The sequence below is a fragment of the Nipponia nippon genome, unplaced genomic scaffold (assembly GCF_047370975.1).
Source record: "Nipponia nippon isolate SJK-2023a ecotype South Korea unplaced genomic scaffold, ASM4737097v1 scaffold_3, whole genome shotgun sequence".
In the NCBI taxonomy this organism is placed as follows: Eukaryota; Metazoa; Chordata; class Aves; order Pelecaniformes; family Threskiornithidae; genus Nipponia; species Nipponia nippon.
This window is the reverse complement of record NW_028262347.1, coordinates 26,623,319-26,643,976: the sequence shown is the minus strand read 5'-3', so window position 1 is coordinate 26,643,976 and position 20,658 is coordinate 26,623,319. Positions and strand designations below refer to the sequence as shown.

General features: G+C 36.5%; 1 protein-coding gene across 3 annotated transcripts in view; it reads left to right on the top strand.

Annotated features, from left to right (window-relative positions):
• Positions 1 to 20,658, top strand: part of KCND2 (potassium voltage-gated channel subfamily D member 2) — a 286,206-nt gene that overhangs the window by 105,536 nt on the left and 160,012 nt on the right. The window lies entirely within an intron of this gene.

Here is a 20,658-nt window from a genome sequence, read left to right as displayed (position 1 = left end):
CAGCTTCCCCTCAAAACATTGACCTCAGTGCACCATGTATTTCAGAGCCCTCCATTTTCCTACAAATTCACCCCAAAGAATTTATCTATCACACATTCAAGCCTCCTCTGCCTAGGAGATTACAAGACCATCTGCTCAGGTTTAGACAACACAGTAGTTAAAATGCTGGCATCCTTCCTGTTCTAGCACTTTCATGACTGTTACCACCAAAGGAGGTGAATAACAGATAGCACCTCCACGTGTATGAGGTGAGGGAGGAATGCTGAACACTGACAACATGTTAACGAGTAGGAGAATGTGTAGATGGAGAAGAAGGGAAAGATTTAGCTGGCATAGCAGAATATCAAGTGAGAAGCAAATGAAAATAATCTATCCAAAAATGAAAGAAAAGGAATTTGAAGTCCATAGAGAAAATGAGAAAGTGGAAAAATGGAATAGGTTGAAAGGAAATGGTCTGAGGGCTGTAGTTGTGCCACAGCTTCTTCTGAGGGGGTCCAGAGGGATGAGGTGTGTTCATCCAGAAGAACTGAGATGTCCAAAGAGAATAGGTCACAGATCCTGCCTAGAAATTAAATGAAAAAAAGGCAAGAAATAAAATGTCCTAGTATAAAAGATCTGTACTATACCATCATTATCATGGCAGAAGAGTAGGCTTTTTATATGCAGCATAACTCAAGATAAGGAAAGATAGGCTAAGATATGTATGTAGAAGCACACACAGATAGGTATCAGTGATTTAAATCATCAGTGAATATACAGCAGGTAAAATTCATGTCTGGCAGGCTGGATGCCATCTGTCACAGTTAGGTTTCCACAGGATGACTGGAAATAGATATTGGCATCTTCCTGGTTAAAACCATCTATTTGAGTATTCAAAAAAAGTGTTTCTCTGCTATTATAGTCAACATTTCAGTTTACATTTTTTGTATGTAGACAGAAGAAATAAATCAGTATATCCTTAAGAAGCTTTGTGGCATAACAATAAATGGTTCTGTTTTATTCTTTAACCTGATTTATTATGTTTCAAACCCTTCCTAAGGCAATTTCCTTTTTCTGAATATACAGTATGTTAATCTACTAGTCTCAAGCTCTGTTTCTTTCTCTCTGCACTAAACCTGATGTTGAGGCTATCATTCTCCTTTGGTTCCAGGAGAAAGAAGATGTTAAAATAAAAAGAGTTTTTTCTAGACAAACTCCTCAACCTTTATGCAGAAGAAAAAAAGATAAATACTGGAAAACACTTTAGTGGACTAACATCACAAATGTTTTTAAAATTCATTAAGCATTTAGACAAATGACTTTATTGTTCCTAGCTTTGTGTACGCAAAATGTATAAACTCAAAAAGACTGTTGCTATAACGGGTTCCTATCCAGAAAAATCTTAGCCATTAACAAACCAATGCTTTGATTGAAATTGGCTGACTGATCTATGAATGAGGTGATATGATGCAATGCGTGGATTAAACCATAAACTACTGCATTATTTTTGTAGCCACTTTCGGTTTCATCCTGTGCTATGTATTTTAATAGGAATTGTGCACACAATTTCCAATAGAGTAAAGCCAATTAAAATGAAGAAGAGGTTGTTTATGATGCCTGTGTATTTTTACATTAAATACCAGATAATCCATAAACCACACATATTGCATATTGCTGGTTCTCTGCCAACAGCAAAAGTAATTAGAGCTTTTAGTTTACTCTTTTAGTCAAGCAACAATATATAACATGATACTTCTTCCAATACAGTAAACTCAGAAGTCCCCACTGAGTGCAATTATCATAAGACAGAAGCTGTGGAGAATTTCATTTAAAACTGCATGTTTTCATTTAAAAAGAAAAGGGGAAAAAAAACCTGCTACCAGGAAATAATAGTAATGTATATTTAAAAAATTGTCTCGTGTTACTTCTTATGTCTTTTTACTGTAAATCTGATACTAGTATCTGTTCTGATAACCATAAATATATATTCACACCTAAAAACTGCTCGTCTTACAGTTTCTGCTTAATAACCCAGTAATTTGGCTAATCTATTTTTACATGAGTATACGATATATATGTATATAATTATTTATACGTTATGTAAGAATAATAGTTTCCTGAAAAAGCCTCTGGGATTATGACTATTTGAAAGATGAGAAGAGTATTGCAAGGCTAGGTGGCATACATTAAGAAAAGTATATTTTAACGAATAGATAGGACTGTTATAATAGATTATTAGATGATTTCTGTGCAGTGCCAGTTTCATAAATATGCTTTTTATAATTTATACTCTTTGTGAATATGTACCAACTCCATGTTTGTTTTTTTTGTTTAGTATGAGGAACAATCTTTTAAAAAAAAAAATAATGTTCCTCTTATTAGATATCTCATACCGAAATTTTAATTTCACTTAAACATTACATGATAGCAAAACTTTATGCTGTCATTTTGTCATGATGTTTGAGTCTTAGTTACTGAAATAAGCATTTGAAGAGGATAGGCACCAATTTAGGAACTAAAACCTTTGATTAGCAGTCTTTCGAAGTCAGAAATTTTAGTTGGAACAGCATCGTACTTGCATTCCATGCTATAGTTGTAGGATTAATTCCCCAGAACCATGGAAAATTCAAGGTCTTCTGCAGTTACACTCCAAACTCTTTTTTGTCCTAACAAGCAAACTTTAAACAAGCAAAAGCTGCACTGTGGTGTAATTGCTGAAAGGGGAGATATAAGTCCAATTTCATTCCTGTTTGGACCATAGTGTCATGTGCAGAATAGAGGCCAAATATTTTCAATAAGCTTTTGAATTATACCATTGTAGTACTTTCAGCTGCAGGACTCATGATGTTTTGGGTTCTTGACCATCTTGGAAGGTATAAAGTTTAAATAAATTACTAAATTAAAGTGTGTATATATATATAATTTTTAAAGTCTAAAATTTAGCAGCTAAATTAAGAGCAGATAACTACAACACAAAACTGCACAGAAATTACAACATAGAAGATGGTTCTTGTAATACTCAATATTAAAATATTATGAAATGGGATTATAACACGGAGGAGAACATGATAGCACATCACAGTATTCAGTGAAGCCATAAAAGTAGAAATCAACACACATTTAAATGGAAGAAAATTAAAAATACATAACTTGATCGACTACAACAAGATAAATAAAAATCCAAATGTTTAACAACAAACATGATCCTTAATGGGAATAAGGTTTAAAAGTAGATTTAAATTTCATCCCCTTGAATACAGTCTAATACCCAGAAAAATAAATGACAGCTATTAATAAAATAGTAGTTTAAGCAAGTGAGGTACATGGAAGTTTTAGATACCATAGATAATTTTTATTTTGTGAGATCAAGGTCTTCTATGATGAGATCTGGAAGATAACTGCTGTAAAAACCAGTATTTTTTTATTTTCTTATCGCACCTTTCATGCTGACTTTTAACCACTTCTCTTTGATTTCTGTTCAAGGTTATGAAAAAAGTTAGGACAGAAAAGGGTAGGACAGACAGAAATGTACCTGAACTCTCTAAACATGATCATCGGGTTTCAGCTGAAGTACATTAGCAATGCACTTACTTGTTGATAGATGATTTCTTGATGTCAACTAAACATTAATGTTCATGCTGTTATGGAACCACTAGGTACTTTTGACAGTCTGGGGCCTAAAATTTGTGTAGGCTTGCATGTGAGAGTGGACAAGGTTATCCTATTGTTCCCTTCATTCGCTCTCCTCAGACTGAGAGAAATTAGTGTTGAGCAATTTCTTCACACTAAAGGTTCTCACAGGATGCTTAAGATTCAAGCTGCTGTCACCTCTTTTAAATCTAAGGATGTATTAGATTGCTAGGACTTGGTGAGAAGACATCAGTTGAAATATGAGTGGCATCTTGATTATGCCCATCTCTCTTGTATTGCCTGAGTATCGTGGCGCACGCTCTTGCCACCTTCAGGCAAGACTAGTTAAATATGCTTATTGTGGGTTAGACTGAAGAGATAAATGGTGGAGAACTCAGTGACCACTTGTTATTGTGACTATTAGACATTACAATTCCACAATTCACACACTGAATGACATAATGTTAGCTTTGATCAGGAAAGAACTAAATAATCTCTCCTATTTGGAAGAAGACTTGCTGTCTCAATTTTAATTTCTTGTCCCCTTCTGCATTACAAAGTACAGGCAGGTTCCATGGTTAAAGGGATTCTTCTTAAAAAGGTAAACTAATTGGCTATCACAGTAGTTTTCTCCAAATCCTTTTTAATAAAAGAAACAAACAAACAAAACCAAACAAGAAAACCCCAACCAAAACCAGAAAAAAACCCAAACATCATCTTCTTGAACTTCACCTACATTCAAGAAAAGATTTCTTCCATAAAGACAAGATTTTTTTTTTTCATTGCAAAATATTAAAATAAGAAATGGGGCAAGAGAACCTGGACCATTATGTCCGAAGGTCTTGCTCCTTCACAGCTCTCAGTATTCATGTGAGAAGCTTTTTCGCTGTAAAGGAATTCATCAAAGGAATTACCAACTGTGTTCCAGTGAGAGTAAATGCATTTGTATGAAACAATCAGTGAAGCCTAACTAGTTCATTAGGATGTGGCCATACACATGGCAGTAACCCAGTGAGGAGTCCGTATTAAATGCTGAAAGCCCACAGAAGACACCTACAGATAGAAATTGCGTGAACCCTAATATTCTTTCTCCTGAACTAAAGTACCATACATGAGACAGTCCCATGAGAATATCTGCTCTAAATTCATGCTATTTCTTCAAACAAAACACAAGCAAAAGTAAACTAAAAATACCTAGGCGTGTCTAGACTCATAGCTGAAGAAGTAAATGGCCATATTCCTGGAGTACTGAACCACAGCACTCTGACCTAGTTCATTACTAGAAAAAATGGCTTAAGTCAAATCCTGACAAACTAAAGCTGTTAAGCAATTTCATCCTGTTTCCTACTGCAGTTCAATTTTACCATAAAATCATAGCCACCACTTGCCAACACATCACACCCTATCATAACTCTGCACAGCATGAGAGAACTGCAATTTCCAGCAACGGGCAATCATCTGCTACACTCCACCAAGCACACACTACTGTAGCATGTCCCTGGCTGGCTGCCAGACCACTTCAGCACTGCACAACACAACACTCCATGTCCAGCTCATAACTCAGCCTACTAGTATCAGGACACCATAATGGACATCATTGTGAAAAAGGATTTAGCACAGCTGTAGAATGATGCAGCTGACACTCTCATCGTGATACATCACCTTATAAAACCAGTAATATCCACAAGAGGGGAACTAGAATTGGCTGGCCAGATGAGGGTGCAGCCAGCTAGCCCCTATTGTTCTCCAAACCTCTGTATCATATTAACATATCAGATTTCAAACTGGCTTTTGGAAGCTGAAAATGTAATGCAGCGTTTCATATGTAAAACCAGCATAAAATTCTTAGGCCAAAGTCTGTCCTGCCTTATACCCATGTAATGCTATTAAATTTACTCTGTACAGTTAATGCTCAGCAGGTGTGCTAATTTCAGCAAAATGTTCTGTGTCGTGTTATGTAGCCCTCCACATGGACTAACAATGTCAGGTTGCATGGGAGGAGACAAAATCCACAATGCACTGTGAAGTCTGTCCAGGCTTTCAATGCAACCTGATGATCTGATGAACTCAAAATAAGAGGCCCACTGGAAACAAACGAAAAATAAGAAAACATGTCATTTTAAATTTTGCTTTGTGTGAAGAATGAAAATGGGGAGTTATCAGGTGAGGAAAGCTGAAGACCACATGAGCAAGTGTATTGGCCAGTGTGACTTAACTAAGCAACTGGCACCCAGACAACTGGATGAGGTTACACAACCCTAATATAACCAGATTCATTGCTTGCAGATGAGCAGCTCCTCCCTTTGGCATGGGGCTGGGTTTTACAGCCTACTAAATCCATCACACTGGTTGACCTTTGAAGGACAGGACTAGGTTTTTACTTTTGTCATCAAATTTCCTGAGAGGATGGTGGGGTTTTCCACCTTTCTGAGAACAGACATGGAACCTGCATGAGGTAGATATTGGTTCAAGTTGCAGTTTACACATACACTTGTTTCTGGGCATCCTCAGACAGAAGTAGAGATAGGGGAGTCATCCTCCCAAAGGGTGCAAAAAGGTGAAAAATGCTGTGATGATTGCAATCCTGGAAGGATTAAGAAGAAACTGGTGAAGGCTGTCATATTCTTAGTTGGAATCAAAGATGAACAACAGAATGGGGCTTGTCTGTCTTATTAGGGGAGGACTATGCAGACGTATATTCATCATACCTTTTGACACACAAAGCGTGCACCTCACTGGATAGAAAGGATGGGAGAAGGAAGAGGAGGACTGTCTGCAGACTCACCTTAGGCCCCTCAGTTAATCTCTGCTTGGAGCAGAGAAGGGTTGGTGGCAGTCTTCTACAAACTGGAAGAAATTAAGGAAGGAATAGTGATCTGTACTGTGTTAATTATGTGATATTATGCCCAAGTGAGTTAGAGTAAATTGTTGTCTTCATTGCTGAAGTAAACCATATACCTAGCCTTCTGTCTTTCTTCTCACACGTTAAAGACAATTTTTACCTTTCTCTGATGTTTGGTGTCTCATCATCTTCAGCTCCAAGTTCAGGGTGTGATTAAAAGCTAGACTCTTATTTGGATGGGCAGCAGCATTTTCATGTATCACCTTCATAGAGAGGTATATGATATAAAGCTTAGAGAGCACTCAGGAGCCAGGTAGTCTATACAAGAGTAAAAAGCAATTTTATTAACTGAATAAGTGCTCAGTATAAAGCAAATGAGTTTGGACGCCTGGAAACATCCAGGCTATGATTCACTGACATATTGAAAAGGGATACTTAACTCAAAGCCTAGGCTTACATCCCATTAGTGAACAGTTTAAGACAGTCTTTCACAAACAAATAAATTCTGTTATAAAATCTTGTCCTTTAACTAACATATATATTGAAAGTATTTTGCTTTGAATTAGGGAACAAACTGGGTGTCCAAGAGTGTTAGTAATACCTGTTTTAATATTATACTCTCCTATGAACATAGCCCCTCCTAAATTTACAATGTGACTGTCCTCTTGCACAATCTCTAAATTTGCGTTGTAGGAAGTTTTTCAGTACTCTGAATGAAGAAAATGTCCACCTAAAAATTCTAGATTGTATGTTAAAATAGTGGTTTCTAAAACTACCAAAATCATCTTTCTCCCTTCTGAATCTTCCTGATATTCTCTACATTTTAACATTTAGAAAGCATAATCTCACCTTCCAAAATGCAAGTGTGAGTTTGTAGAAGCTTAGACCTTGTGCCTGATTTCAGGTAAGAACTTAAAAGTTAGACTAAATGGAGTAATTATAGTTGTCTCTTTATATTTTATAAGCAGTTAAACATTTGGTGAAGATGAATGAGGTTCAGCGTTGAAATCTAAAGGAATTAGGAAATCAGTCATCCAGGAAATGATTGGAGGTGATACATACTTAGCCAGACTTAGCTGTACATTTTTGATTTTGTAAGCTGTAAAAAAAAAAAAAAAAAAAGAAAAAAAAAGTAATAAACTGTGTCTCTTTCGTTGTTGCTGCTGCTTACAGCTTCAAACAGTATTTAAACAGCTAGAATAACAGCAGGACATTATGTCCTCTCAATGGTCAAGGTAATTACTCTTCTCTATGTGGTCAGAGTTACTTATGTTAAAGTAGCTGCTATAACTGCCTTTTCTGGGTGGAAAGGCAGGAAGGAGAGAGTGTGTTTATAAAGGATGACTGAAAAGGATTGTTTTGAAATAAAAGCATTGTATTTGGATGGCAGTTAATCCTAACATTTCGCCATACTGGCCCTGGGATATGGAAATCGAAAGCTGTATGGAAAATCATTTCTCTGTTCTGTCAGGTGGCAAAGAAGTCATGCTGATAGATGGGGAGATGACAGTTGTCACTAAACAAATGACTGTGGAAAAATCGTAAACACTCCGGTTCCTTTAGGTATTTGCTGTCAAGCTGAAGTAGAAGAGATCTTGATAGCAAGAGTCATTGAACATCCAGATCGATTCCCTCCTTCAGTAAGGGCAGAGGCACCTTTGTGCAAGGGAAATCTTTGTCAAGGGGAAGCAGGAGCCGAAAGAGAAAATAAAACTTACAAGAAAAATTAAGTAGCAATTTTATTAACCCCACTTTGTCCTCTCAGAGATGTGATGTCTTATTGAGTCACAATTTATAATAATCCCTGTCATGCTCATGAAACATTTAGATATCAGAACATAGAAAAACAGTGAGATAAAATTGTTCATCCTTAGTACAATTGGAGAAATTATTTTATTTTCAGAAGTATAAATGGCTATTAAATATTATGTTAGGTTATGAATATTAGGAAAATTTAAATAGCTACTACTATTGCTTTTTTCATGCAGTTGATGTGGCTTTAATCTCCAGGAAAATCAGTTTGTAATACTGAGTATGTATTTTTGTAGAAAGCATATGACACAGCAGTGTCTGAAAACAACCATTTAGGTTGTACACAGTATTAACAGAAGGGAAATCTTAGAACAGAAAAAAAACCTGAAACATTTTGCTTTCTTAATTTTTTTTAATGAAAATGTGCACAAAACCCCTATATCAATATGAATAATAAACATTATATCCACAGCTTGTTTGATTTCAACAGGTGCACAATTGGGCTTGTTTGAACAGATTTTCTTCTATATGTGCCACAAGGATTTCTCCCAGGAAAGTGCTATTTAATACAATAATAACTGAGCAGAGAAAATGAGAAGGGAAAAGAGTAACAGGGGGATGTTTACATTTTACACTACTCAAGGTAGCTAAATCTATAACTGACTGTGAAGAGTTGCAGAATTCCACTGGACAATAAAAACAAAGATTAAAACAAGTAATGGTAGGTGCAAAATGATATAAACAGAACTGGCCCCAAACATCTAATGACAATTATACAGTGATGTGCTCTAAATTAACTTTTGCCACTCAGAAAAGAGTCATCATGAATAAATTTCTAAAAATATAATTCAGTGATTGGAAGTGACCAAAACCAAAGTGGCATAATAAATGCTATGTGTTTAGGTACAATTTGAGAAGAAATACATATCATCATACATACCTATAGAGCATCTTTCTCTTGAATATTGCAAGCAGCTATGTATCTCCAAAAGATTTTCACATAAAAATTAACATATCAGTTCACTTGAAATAGTTTCATAAAAGATATCATTAGCCTGATATTTTGAGCTAGACACAGAAAAGTCTTGGAGAAGTTCTGGGACCTGCCATAAACAGGGCATTGCAAAGAAAAACTACTGCGGAGGTCAACAACTATTATCAGAGACGAGGAATAGATTTTCAATGGACAAAGACAGAATAGACTGTGGTTCTTCATCTTAGAAAAGAGACACAATAGTTTTCTTTAAAATTATGAATGGCAAGAAGGCAAAGCAGAAAGATTTCTCTAAGTTTCTCACAACAGAGGAATTAGGGAACACCTGAATTAAAAAATCAGGCAGCAGTTCTGAACTGATCAAAAGAAAGTGCTGCTTTCATCCAGTATGTAATTTAAATTGTGTGATTAGAAGATTGTTCATATACATAAGTGGAAACAATATGTAATTTAAATTGTGTGATTAGAAGATTGTTCATATAAGTGGAAACAATAATTAAATTAATGGAGAATATGTCTTAGGTTGGGTATTAATGGTTTAGATGCAATTTGTGGCTCAGACCATATCTACTTATTGCTGGAAACTGAAAAGATGCACCAGAAGGAAGTGCAATCTATTCAAAAGCTATTCTTACTGTGTATCTGTTCTTTTAGTTAAGCCTCTATTCTTGGCAGGTATCAGAGATAAGCTAATGGACTACGTGGACCTTTGATCTGACCCATTATGACAATTCATATGCTCATCTTAGATCAGGTCTCCTTAGAGTGGTGTTTTCCAAAGAACTTGGAAGGTGCAACCATTAATTTATATTTCATACTCTCAATTTCCAAAATAATAACCAATTCTAACACAGTAGAAGAACAGGTACACATACAATAGAGTAAGGAATTATTTTATAATTACATCGTGTAACACTGCAGGGCTGTTAAAGATTAAAAATTTTCAATTTATTCTTACAGCAGCAAAAACCTGCTTGCTTTTCCAAAGTACTCATTGGCCACCATTCTGAATGACTTCTTCAGACCCAGCATAAAAAGCTGCATTTTAATGCGGTTTGTGTTGAGTATAAGATACTTACGTTTTCACGTGGAAACTTTTGCTTCTTAATCCTGTCTCAATTCAATGAAAATATCCCTTGCAGTTTTATCAGAGCAAGCCATTTTCCTTCTTACGTTTATAATTTTGAAACCCTACTTTTCAATATCTCTGCTTTAGCTGAGGACGTGTGTCCTCTCAGTCCAGTGCCTACATTCTAATCATAATTAGTCAAATTCCATTAAATCCATTGCTAATTCAGAATATTAGAGTTTTAGCCATCGCAGCCTATCAGCCCCTAATTACCAGGATGTTTGTGCTTTTTGCCTTCTGACAATTGGCAGTGCTTTTTGTCAACCATCATGCTTGTTAGGAGGACCTTAGTTGCATTTCCACTGCATACACAAACATTAAGCAAGTATAAGGAGTTGGTAATCTCCAATTTTATTGATAACCTTCACATATTTGTGTGCTGGGCAGCCTGCCCATGCTGCAGCTGCTCAGTCTGTAAGTCAGCCAGAGGTCTGGCAATCAAGGATCCCTGGTCCTTGCTCTACTCCCTGGGCAAACAGGCAGACAGGCAAGCATATTTTGTCTTGAAAACACCTAAATGTTGTCACTTTCTTTCCAAACCAAACCATTATTGGACTGCCATACTTTGACAGAAAATGGAGTTTGTGAGCCTTTGTTCCAATGCAGGGAAATGCCATTCCTGAGTCAGTCAAATCGACTTCAGCTATCACAGAGAGGAATAGAAACTGGGCACTCTTCATGGACAAAATAATAGATTTTCTTCATTAAGCCAGTTTTAACCCTCCATCTCACCTCAGCTTGCACATCTTGTACACACACTCATACAGCTATGAATCCTTCACTATAATAATGATCTGTGATGCCCTGAGGGGAGGTTACCACTATACTTTATATTTACCTCTTTCCTTTCACCATCTTGGAAATTGCCCAGGATGAAAATACTTACCAGCTGTCAAAGAGGAAAAAGAAGGTTTCTCAATCTGTAATTTGTTCTCTTGAAGTCACTTCAACATCTGTATACTTCATCTTCATTCTGTATCTGGTTGGGGCAGTCAGGGATGGTGGAGATGTTTGGAAGGGAATTTTCATTTTCAAGCACAGAGAAAATTGATGAGTATTTCTTCTTCCATCACAGCTCCTAAATACACATTTTTTTTCCCCCCAGGAAATTCAATTACTTCCTCCCACCAATTAAAATGCTTGGGGATGACTCTCAAAGAACAAGTGTGACTTAACATGCATTTGTTTTTAAAAATTCCTTTATCTGTATATCGATATAGATGGAATACATCTCACCAATTTTGGTATCTATAACATGGATATTTACATCTAGCTTAGACATTACTTGTAGTCAAGAGAAAAGAGTACTCAGGAATAGATTTCTTTGCCAGTCCCTCTGTCCTGTGTTAGTCACTGATGTACCTCTGGATGACATTCCTTTCACTAGCCACAAGAAGTTAGATGGCTTGGTCTGTTGTAGATCACCCACAAGGTAAATATATAAATGTACAAAGTTAGGTGGGAAGAATCTCACCCTATCTGTCTAAATTATTTCATTCTTTGGGGTCTGGGAAGCAGAAAGAAATAATTTAAGTAAACAGTTAGTGTTACTGAGGCAACATGGGAACTTCTGGCTGCAGTAGACATACATACGATCACCCACAAAACATGCCTGAAATGGGGGAACTTCATTTACACTGCTAACATGCAAGCTTTCATTGTTACAAAATAGAATTTGTGCAGTGGCGGAATTTGTTTATTACAAGGTCCCACACCTTTTTAATCAGTTTTATGATTTTGATGGTGCTGGAGGAGTTCAAAATTTTCCCAATAAAATTCCCAAGTGTTTTCTTTCAAAAGAAAATATCTACATTTGTGCTCCATTAAGATCCTGTGCATATTATTTCACTACGGAACATCAATGTAACCACATGTGATACAGATAGAGAGGCTCTGTAATGTGTTTTGCTTACAGGCCTAATATTAGATGTCTCAGCAATTCACTTTCATTTCCTGTTGCTTTGAATGTTTGTTTCTCCCCATTAGTTTGATTTCAGTTTCTCTTGAAGGAAATTCTGGCCCTATTAATCTTGGTAAGAATTTTGCCGCTTCATAAAAATCCATGGCTTCATCTTAGATGACAAGTTTCACCATAGCTATATGACATCTCGGAATGGTATACATCTTTGTAGGACTACTGGAGATGGCATAACTAGCATTTTCTAGCTGAAGATGTATACAGTGTTCACAGGTTTAAAGTTCATGGTGTGTATAGTTTGGATACGCATGTTGCAAAAGTATGTTGAGAATTATTTAAGTGTAAATAAACAGAAATTTAGCTAAACACTTAAAAGTGAGCCATTTAGCTTCTCAAAAGCAGATTGAGAGGTGACTTTGGGACCAAAGGATTAGTTTCTTCACAGAAAGAAACTACTGACTGTTAAATATCTCTTTAATGTGAAAAAAAACCCTAACAGGAATGCATAACTGGAAGACAAACTGAATAGGAAACTGGGCCAAAATTTGCAACAGTGAGATTAACTAATTGCTGGGGAAAACTACAGGAAACCACTAGAGTCTCAGTGGCCAGACGTCTTCAGATCCAGTCTGGATTCTTTTCAAGAAGATATTCTTTGGCCAAACTCAATTTATACTTCAGTGAAGCACAAATCATTGGCTTCAGCACATCCTGGTATGTAACATATGAAGTGATCTAATGGTCCTTTTTTAGCGGTAAACTGAATGGAAAGGATGTGGCCGCACAGTCATATTATTATTGTTTTAGTATTAATTTTCTCTCCGTTTGATGGAATTTGCTAGAACCACGTAAAGCACTAACTTTAGATCTTATAAGCTGATACCTGTACAGCAAATATTTTTCATTTCTAACCCTTGCTCAAATTGCCTTTTGCTGACTCTGCAAAGAGCATCATATGGGCCAAAAGTGTCTCAACGTTTGGGGCCTGTGTGTCCTATACAACCTTTCTACAAACAGTTTTCATGCTATTCTTACTGCAAATGAGAATGGAGACACAAAGATGCACAACACATAGAAATTTTTGAGAAAATATACCAATAATGCATGTCTGTACTTGGTACCAAGGCCATTTCTATTGCCCTACCGTGTTCAGTTGTCACCAAACTTCCAGAAAAACATTAAAAAATGCATCAGCTTCAGTGAAATGACAAAGGGACTATTAAATTAATGGAAAACATGCACAACAGAAATAAAATGAAGGCTCTTAGTCCATTCACGTTAGGAAGACAAATACTTTGATTGTAGTTTGCAACAGAAATTCAAACAAGAAAATGGATAGCAGGGAGTTTTTCAGTCCAGTAGAAAAAGTTATAACAGATTACAGTCTGGGAAATGAAGACTTACAAATTTAAACACCAGATAAGACTGCCTGGGGTTTGGATTTTTTGTTTGTTTTCTTGTTTGTTTGCTTGCTTTTGGAATGTGACGTTTGGGGGCTGGTCTGAAGTCCATCTGACACCTTGCAAACACTAAATCGAGCCAACTCCTCAGAGGTTCTGAGATCCTCACTGCTGGAGGAGTCACAAAGCCACAGGAAATCTAACTTCAAGACTTTTAGGTTCCAAGTTATACAGGTGGCCATAAGCAAGGTGAGTTGATAGGGACCCCATCTGTTTTTTATTTTAACTAATTAGTGTTTTCCAGATAATTTTTCAGGGACATTTTTTCAAACAGTCTAGAAATTAACATTAGAATGACTTAGCAAAGTATATAGTGTAAGTGCTATAATTTGAAATATTGAAATGAGATTCTCATTTCAAAAAGAACACATCTATTTCAACCACAGCTACTGGAAATACTAGTAATAATAGCAAGATGTAATTTAGAGCAGTTCTATGGTTATATTGGCAGGATGTAGGACTAAATGTTCACAGTTTTCTCTTTGCCTGAAATTCTTTGAACTCACCAACAAGCAGCCTTTTTTCTTCATTTCAGTATAGTATCATTTAATTCAAAAAACAGCTATTGTTGTAAAAATCTGATTAAATCAGAAATGTAGGGTTTACTTTCCGGCTGGCTTTCCAATTGTGTAATCCCAGCGGTTATTATCAAGGTGCACAGTTAGAAAATCAGCACATAATTTAATTCTGAATAAGTTAATATTTTAAGAGTTTTTAAAGATCTTTCATGTTCATCTTTATTTGGTGCTGAAATTTGATATTGCTAACAAATAATTATGCTATTAAGTAAATTCTCATAATGGCATTGTAACAAAGAAGATTGCACTACTGTAGCATTGCTGACACTGCTCTTGATTCTTTACTTTCACTCTAGCTGATGCAATCGTTTATTCTTTCTTTGTTGCTGATTCAGTTTTTACTACTTCTGCAGGTATCAAGGAGAAAAAGCTTAATTTTAGTGCCCAAGAGTCTCAACTATTAGACTATCAATTTCCGTTTGGGACTTGACATCTGAAGTGGAATACTACAAAGAAACATTGATTACACTTTCTGTATGACTGTACTTGAATACAACAAGCTGAACGTGAGAACATGAATATACAGTAATGAAACCAGAAAAAAAAACTAAAAAAATAGTTGGGGGGTGGGGGGGAGGGCCTTGAATCCCCTTAAGCAGAGGAGGGAACCCACATGTCCGTTAAAGGTTGCTTTAATACAGAAATCATCACAGAGTTCTTTCTTACAAAATATAAAGAAATCTCAGACGGGAATTGGCCTTCTGTAAAGGTATCACCTTGGAGATTAAGATGTCATTGTCAGTGAAACAGCAAGTTTGAAATTTGCCCTTAATTGCAACCTCCCTTGCCAAGAAGAAACTTCAGGGAAAGGTCTTTTGGAAAAGTGTGCTTAAAATAGGAATATATCATAGCACTCATAGACAAATGTATCCTTCTGTGAGTCAAGAAAAAAGTAGCAAGACAGTAATGCAGATCCTATTTCACTATTGAACTACCTGGCAAAATGTTCTGTCTTCAGATTCTGCTTAATGGTAATAGTTTTCTATTTATCCTGTCTTTTAACCTCTAATAAACACTATTCCTAATCATATATTGTCCTTTCTTAACATCCAATATTGGTTTTGCACTCTAGCACCTCAGAAATGTGCTAGAAACTTTATAGTACAGATAAATAGCACAAGATACCTGTTACAGACCCAGATGCTCAAGTTTATTGTCAGATCTCAAACGTGAACCTCGACAAAGGAGTGAGAGTCTGTTGATTGTTGTAAGTTATTGCACAAAGGTTCAATGTATTCTGTAATTGCACCAGGAAAGGTGAATTAGTTTTGTGAGATGGTTAGGTACAGTATGGTGTGAGCTGTGTTACTGAATACTTTTATACAAGAATTTATTTACCTAGCATGAGCATGCTGACAGCTTTTGGAAGGATAGGTTCTTCAATATTTTAAACATATTTGATATTATTTAAGTTCTACTCTTATTACTTAAGTGAAAGGAAAAGGGAACTAATGAATGTGATCAGTAAATTCGGGACAAAACAATGAGCTTTACACATAATAAGATATACTATATAAAGGTATTCTTTGAACTATTTCTTATTTAGAGGACAATAACTCTGCAGTCCTTTTCCACAGACAGTCATGGTAGTTTGACCTGGCTGCAGACCACAGGAGATTCAGAACTCGATCTGTACCCAAGCTGGTGTATCATATTCTACCTTCTGTAGTAATCTACATGCAAATTTTAGGAGACAATATACCACTTTAGAGAATACTTCACAGATTTGTTCGGCTTTGACCCATTCTGGACTTCACTGTGTAAATCCCTTAGATGTTGAGCATGCATAGAGCATAGAAGTAAATGAATTATAACCTTTCATTTGTGGAGCTCAGCATTTCGTCTCTGTCATACCACCGTTATGAAGTAGATGTGGTTATTAATCTTCAAATAATTTATCAGATGTGTGTTTCACACTAAAATATATTTAACTGCTGTATAATCACATTGTGGTTTCATTATTGCACCAATAGGAGATGTTTTATTTCAGTTCTGTTAACAGATCCTGTAAAATCAGACATCACAATTTCTGTCTTTTTTAAGTACATGATTTGTAGAAGATTAAGGGCCCAGTCCAACTCTTCTGAAAGATAATGGCAGTCTTTCAGTCAGGGTGTCTCTTTAGTTGCCTAATGTGAAGAATAAATTTCACCACTTCAGGCATTATTTATAAAAGTTTTTATTGATACATAGAATGCAGTTCATGAAAGTGTTTCATGGAGTTGAAATAAAATAAATTAAATAAAGCAGCACTGGATATTATATAAATAGCCCGAGGATAAAATAAAATAGTATAAAAATAAGGTAAAACCCTTGCAAAAAAGTGTATAACATACAGAAACTTCTTATTTAATGGACACATCTGTGGCATAGGTTTAATGTTTAATTATGTTTATAAATGATAGCTCAGTATCTAATTTCACTTCTATTTTAGAACTTTTTTTGCTGCTATTGGAGTTTCACAAGTTTGAGTTTGAATATTGATTCTTATATATAGCTGTAGTGTCTTTTTTATTTTTTACTTATTGTATTTTATTTAAAAAATATTTAGGAGACTGGATGATAGAAGGAGAAACAGACAAACAACAGTATGACATGGCTTTGGGAATGTTAGAGAACCAAATTCTATTCCCATGTACTACAGGGGTTATTGACTTTCCACTTACCCTAAGGTGTTTTGGATTAGATGTTTATTCAGACAAAACCAAACTGAGTACTGCAATTGTCCAGAGACTCCTAACAACTACCTGATTTCAGGTTCTGATTTATATGTAAGTTTTTAACATATGCCTAATATTATTTTCCAAGTAGTAAAGCTACAAATAGAAAGAGAGAAAAGTAGAATAATAGAAAAAGCTAGGCAATCATTTTTAATTATATTATTCCAGATAAAAAAGCAGGCCCCTTTACTAATTTTGTTCTGCTATTTCATCTCAACACAAGCTAAATTCTCTCTCTCTCTAATTAGTACTGTTGAAGGATCAATACAGCCTTCAGTGCTTCACAATCTTTTGTTAATCTACCTGCCATACTCCTGAAGAAAGACATCTTTATTTTCCTCTTACAATGTGACTCAAAATGAGGTAAAGGTATTTGATCTTGGCAGATGGACAAATAATCACTATTTTTCTTGACTGGAATATAAATTATGACATATTAAAAGTGTGGAAGAGTGTTGCTTTGTTTTTTGTTTCAAAAGAAAAAGTAAAAGAAGGAAAAGGAAAAGGAAAAAAGGAAAAGGGAAGAGGAAGAGGAAAGGGAAGGGGAAAGGGAAGGGGAAGGGGAAGGGGAAGGGGAAGGGGAAGGGGGAAAGGGGAAAGGGGAGGAGAGAGGAGAGGAGAGGAGAGGAGAGGAGAGGAGAGGAGAGGAGAGGAGAGGAGAGGAGAGGAGAGGAGAGGAGAGGAGAGGAGAGGAGAGGAGAGGAGAGGAGAGGAGAGGAGAGGAGAGGAGAGGAGAGGAGAGGAGAGGAGAGGAGAGGAGAGGAGAGGAGAGGAGAGGAGAGGAGAGGAGAGGAGAGGAGAGGAGAGAAGAACATACTTTCACACGAAATGACAATCATGTTTAGAGTGAAGACAAAATTTTCTAAAAGTCTCAAAATTTCAAACCTAGTCACAGAATACATGGAAAGTTTTTTAAAAGGCTGAGAACATTTTAGTGAAACGTAAGAGATGATTTTCAGATATTTCTAGCCAAAATCTGTACAAAAAGTCACAAGTTTTATCTGGAGGTTAAAAGAGAGAATAATCCCACTCTGACTGAGTTAAAAATATAGTGAAAAGATATGTAGTTGCTTCTTCCTATGCACATGAACCAGGTTTAAAGTTTCCATTGCTGTTGCTAAGTCATTAGACTCTGGGCTAAAGAAAGGCAAAGAGTGGTAAGATGAATCTCACCCCTGTGGTACCTCCATCCCTGAGGTTACCCTGCTGAAGCACATGAAATGAAACTATTGTGGTGCAGGATGAAATGCAGAAAAGGCAGCTGCCAGGGCACTCATCTGGAGGAGCAAGCCATAGATTCTTGCTCCTGATGGCTGAAAATGGAGATGAAAGGGCCTAGCATTTTTTTCTTCACCCAGTAATATCTGGGGAAAATGGATCTTTCAACAAGTCTAGGATAGCCATGGCCTTGCAGTACAAATTTCCTATCTTATTTTAACATGTGCAAACAAAAGACAGTAAAAGCGTTCCTTAAAGCCATGCTCTATTAGAAGACAAAGTACAATGAGGTAACTGAAATACGGAAAGCTCAGTTCTAGTGAGTAAGGTTGAAATAAAATGTTCATGAAACCTGCCTCCTCTTTAAACTTTTCTTACAGCCATGCTTTCTAATCACCAATGTTCATTGGCTGCTTGGACAGCAAAACCTTTCACACCATCTTCTCTGAAGCCCTAGGGAGACCTTCCTCTTGTGTCACCGCAGAGTCCTAGGGGAATCCTGTGCTGCAGGCCATCTGTGTGCCATCCCAGTGAGCACTCCCAAAGCTTCTCATAGTTGCCTTCAGGAAAGGAAGAATCCCTTGTGCATTTTCGTGTCTTCTTCCTAACCCAGGGCAAAGAAAACAGGTAGCTGCCTTCTCCTTCCTAATGGTTCTTTTAGAAAATACCGTGCACAGCACATGTGCGGTAAGCAGTGAATAAACAAATATTGCAGATCTCAGCCACCTCGTTGGCAAGTCCCACCTGGCTAGAAACATTCCTGTGATTTGAAATGCAGAAAACAGTTTGGGCCTGTGATAGTATAGGTTTCTTAATGCTTCTGAAATGAAAACTTGGACATATATATTGTGGCACTTGGGTCATTGCAAAAGAGGAACTTACAAAATTCCGTGAACCTCCCAGAATATGTGGTCTGATCACACTGTCCAGGAGAGTTACTCTACCCCAGCACTGAATAAATTAGGCAATCCACAGCACATTCTTGGTTATGTGTACTCATTGATTCCTTCAACTGAAATTAATCCAATCTGCGTTCATTCTGTTTTGGTTTCTGTTTTCAAGTGACACCTAGAAGTAAGGCCATGGTTATGTTGTCTGAGTTTAAATTTATTGAAACTGAGAAGAAAAAGATTCACAGTTCTTGCTCCTACAATGAAGCTCTGCAGTTGTATAATGTAAAAAGGCTAAAGGTGAAATCATATTTGCACCACAACAGCCAGAATGTCACCCAGCAATGACTGTGGAAAGCAGAAGAGTCACACGAACATTCATGTATTGGACCACATCACAGAGGAGTATCATAGGGGTCTTTTTGCCCTGTAAGATTTGCATGGGCCACCTCTCCTTTCAGCTGTAATTGAAATGCTTTTGTAGCAGCAGCTGCAGCAATTAGTGAGGTGGAGGAGTAACGCTGTAGAAAAGTATTTAATAAATTTCAAGTGTTTGCTGATGGCTTTGCTCTCCATAGAACGGCCTGTTTATTCTCAGGAAAAGGAATCTGAATCATAGGGTTGTAAACATTCCTTTTCAATTTTTTAACAGCCTTCCAGGCTCTTCATTGCAATTCAGAGCATGACCATCAGTAGGAAAACATGGCTTGGAAGCCCCTCAGATAGATTAATTGGATAGGCATTTGATCACTGATGGCAACCATACTGACTTAACAACAGTGATGTTTCCCTATCAGCAATGATAGCAGACAGCAGGATTTTCGGAACAGCTTATATCTTTTCGTCAACAAAAAGGATGATATATGTACCTGGTTTACTTATTTATATATAAATGCAGACATTTTGAGTAGCTGTTTCTGTGTTCTGATGTCAGAGGGTTGCAAATGGAGTATTAGTAACCATGTGGCAATTGTTTTTGATGTAAAAACTGTGAATCAGTCATTTTTACCTATATTCACCATAGATCAAGCAGCACAGTATTTCCCTCTCTGCATTCATCTGCCTCTGTATTTCCCTATCATCAAACTTTCTGTCAAATCTCTAATATGTTCTGTGCTTTCAACCATGCTTAAGTTGAATGCTTCTTCACACTTTACTGCTTATTTGCCTTCCACTCTAAGTTTTATTTACATTTTTCACCTCATGCACTCAGTAATACCTTTTCCCCAATGGAATCAGAGAGCTTAGATTAATTACGTTTGTTGGCCATGCACCCAACACCATTAGCTCTAATTAGCAGATATGTTTACTCATAAACATAGTTTCCAGGTAGATCATAATTCACATGACCAACAGCACATATCAGTAGGTCTCATAAATGTTTTACTTTTATACTCAATGTCAGAATAGTTTACTAACACTTAAGAACAAATCACTCTCTGACTTCATCCCTGTATCATGTTTACAAAGCACTATCTCTTAATGATGATTACAGCATTATGTACTGAAGTTTAGGAACGAACCCAGGCTACAGTTCCTGTCTCCCTG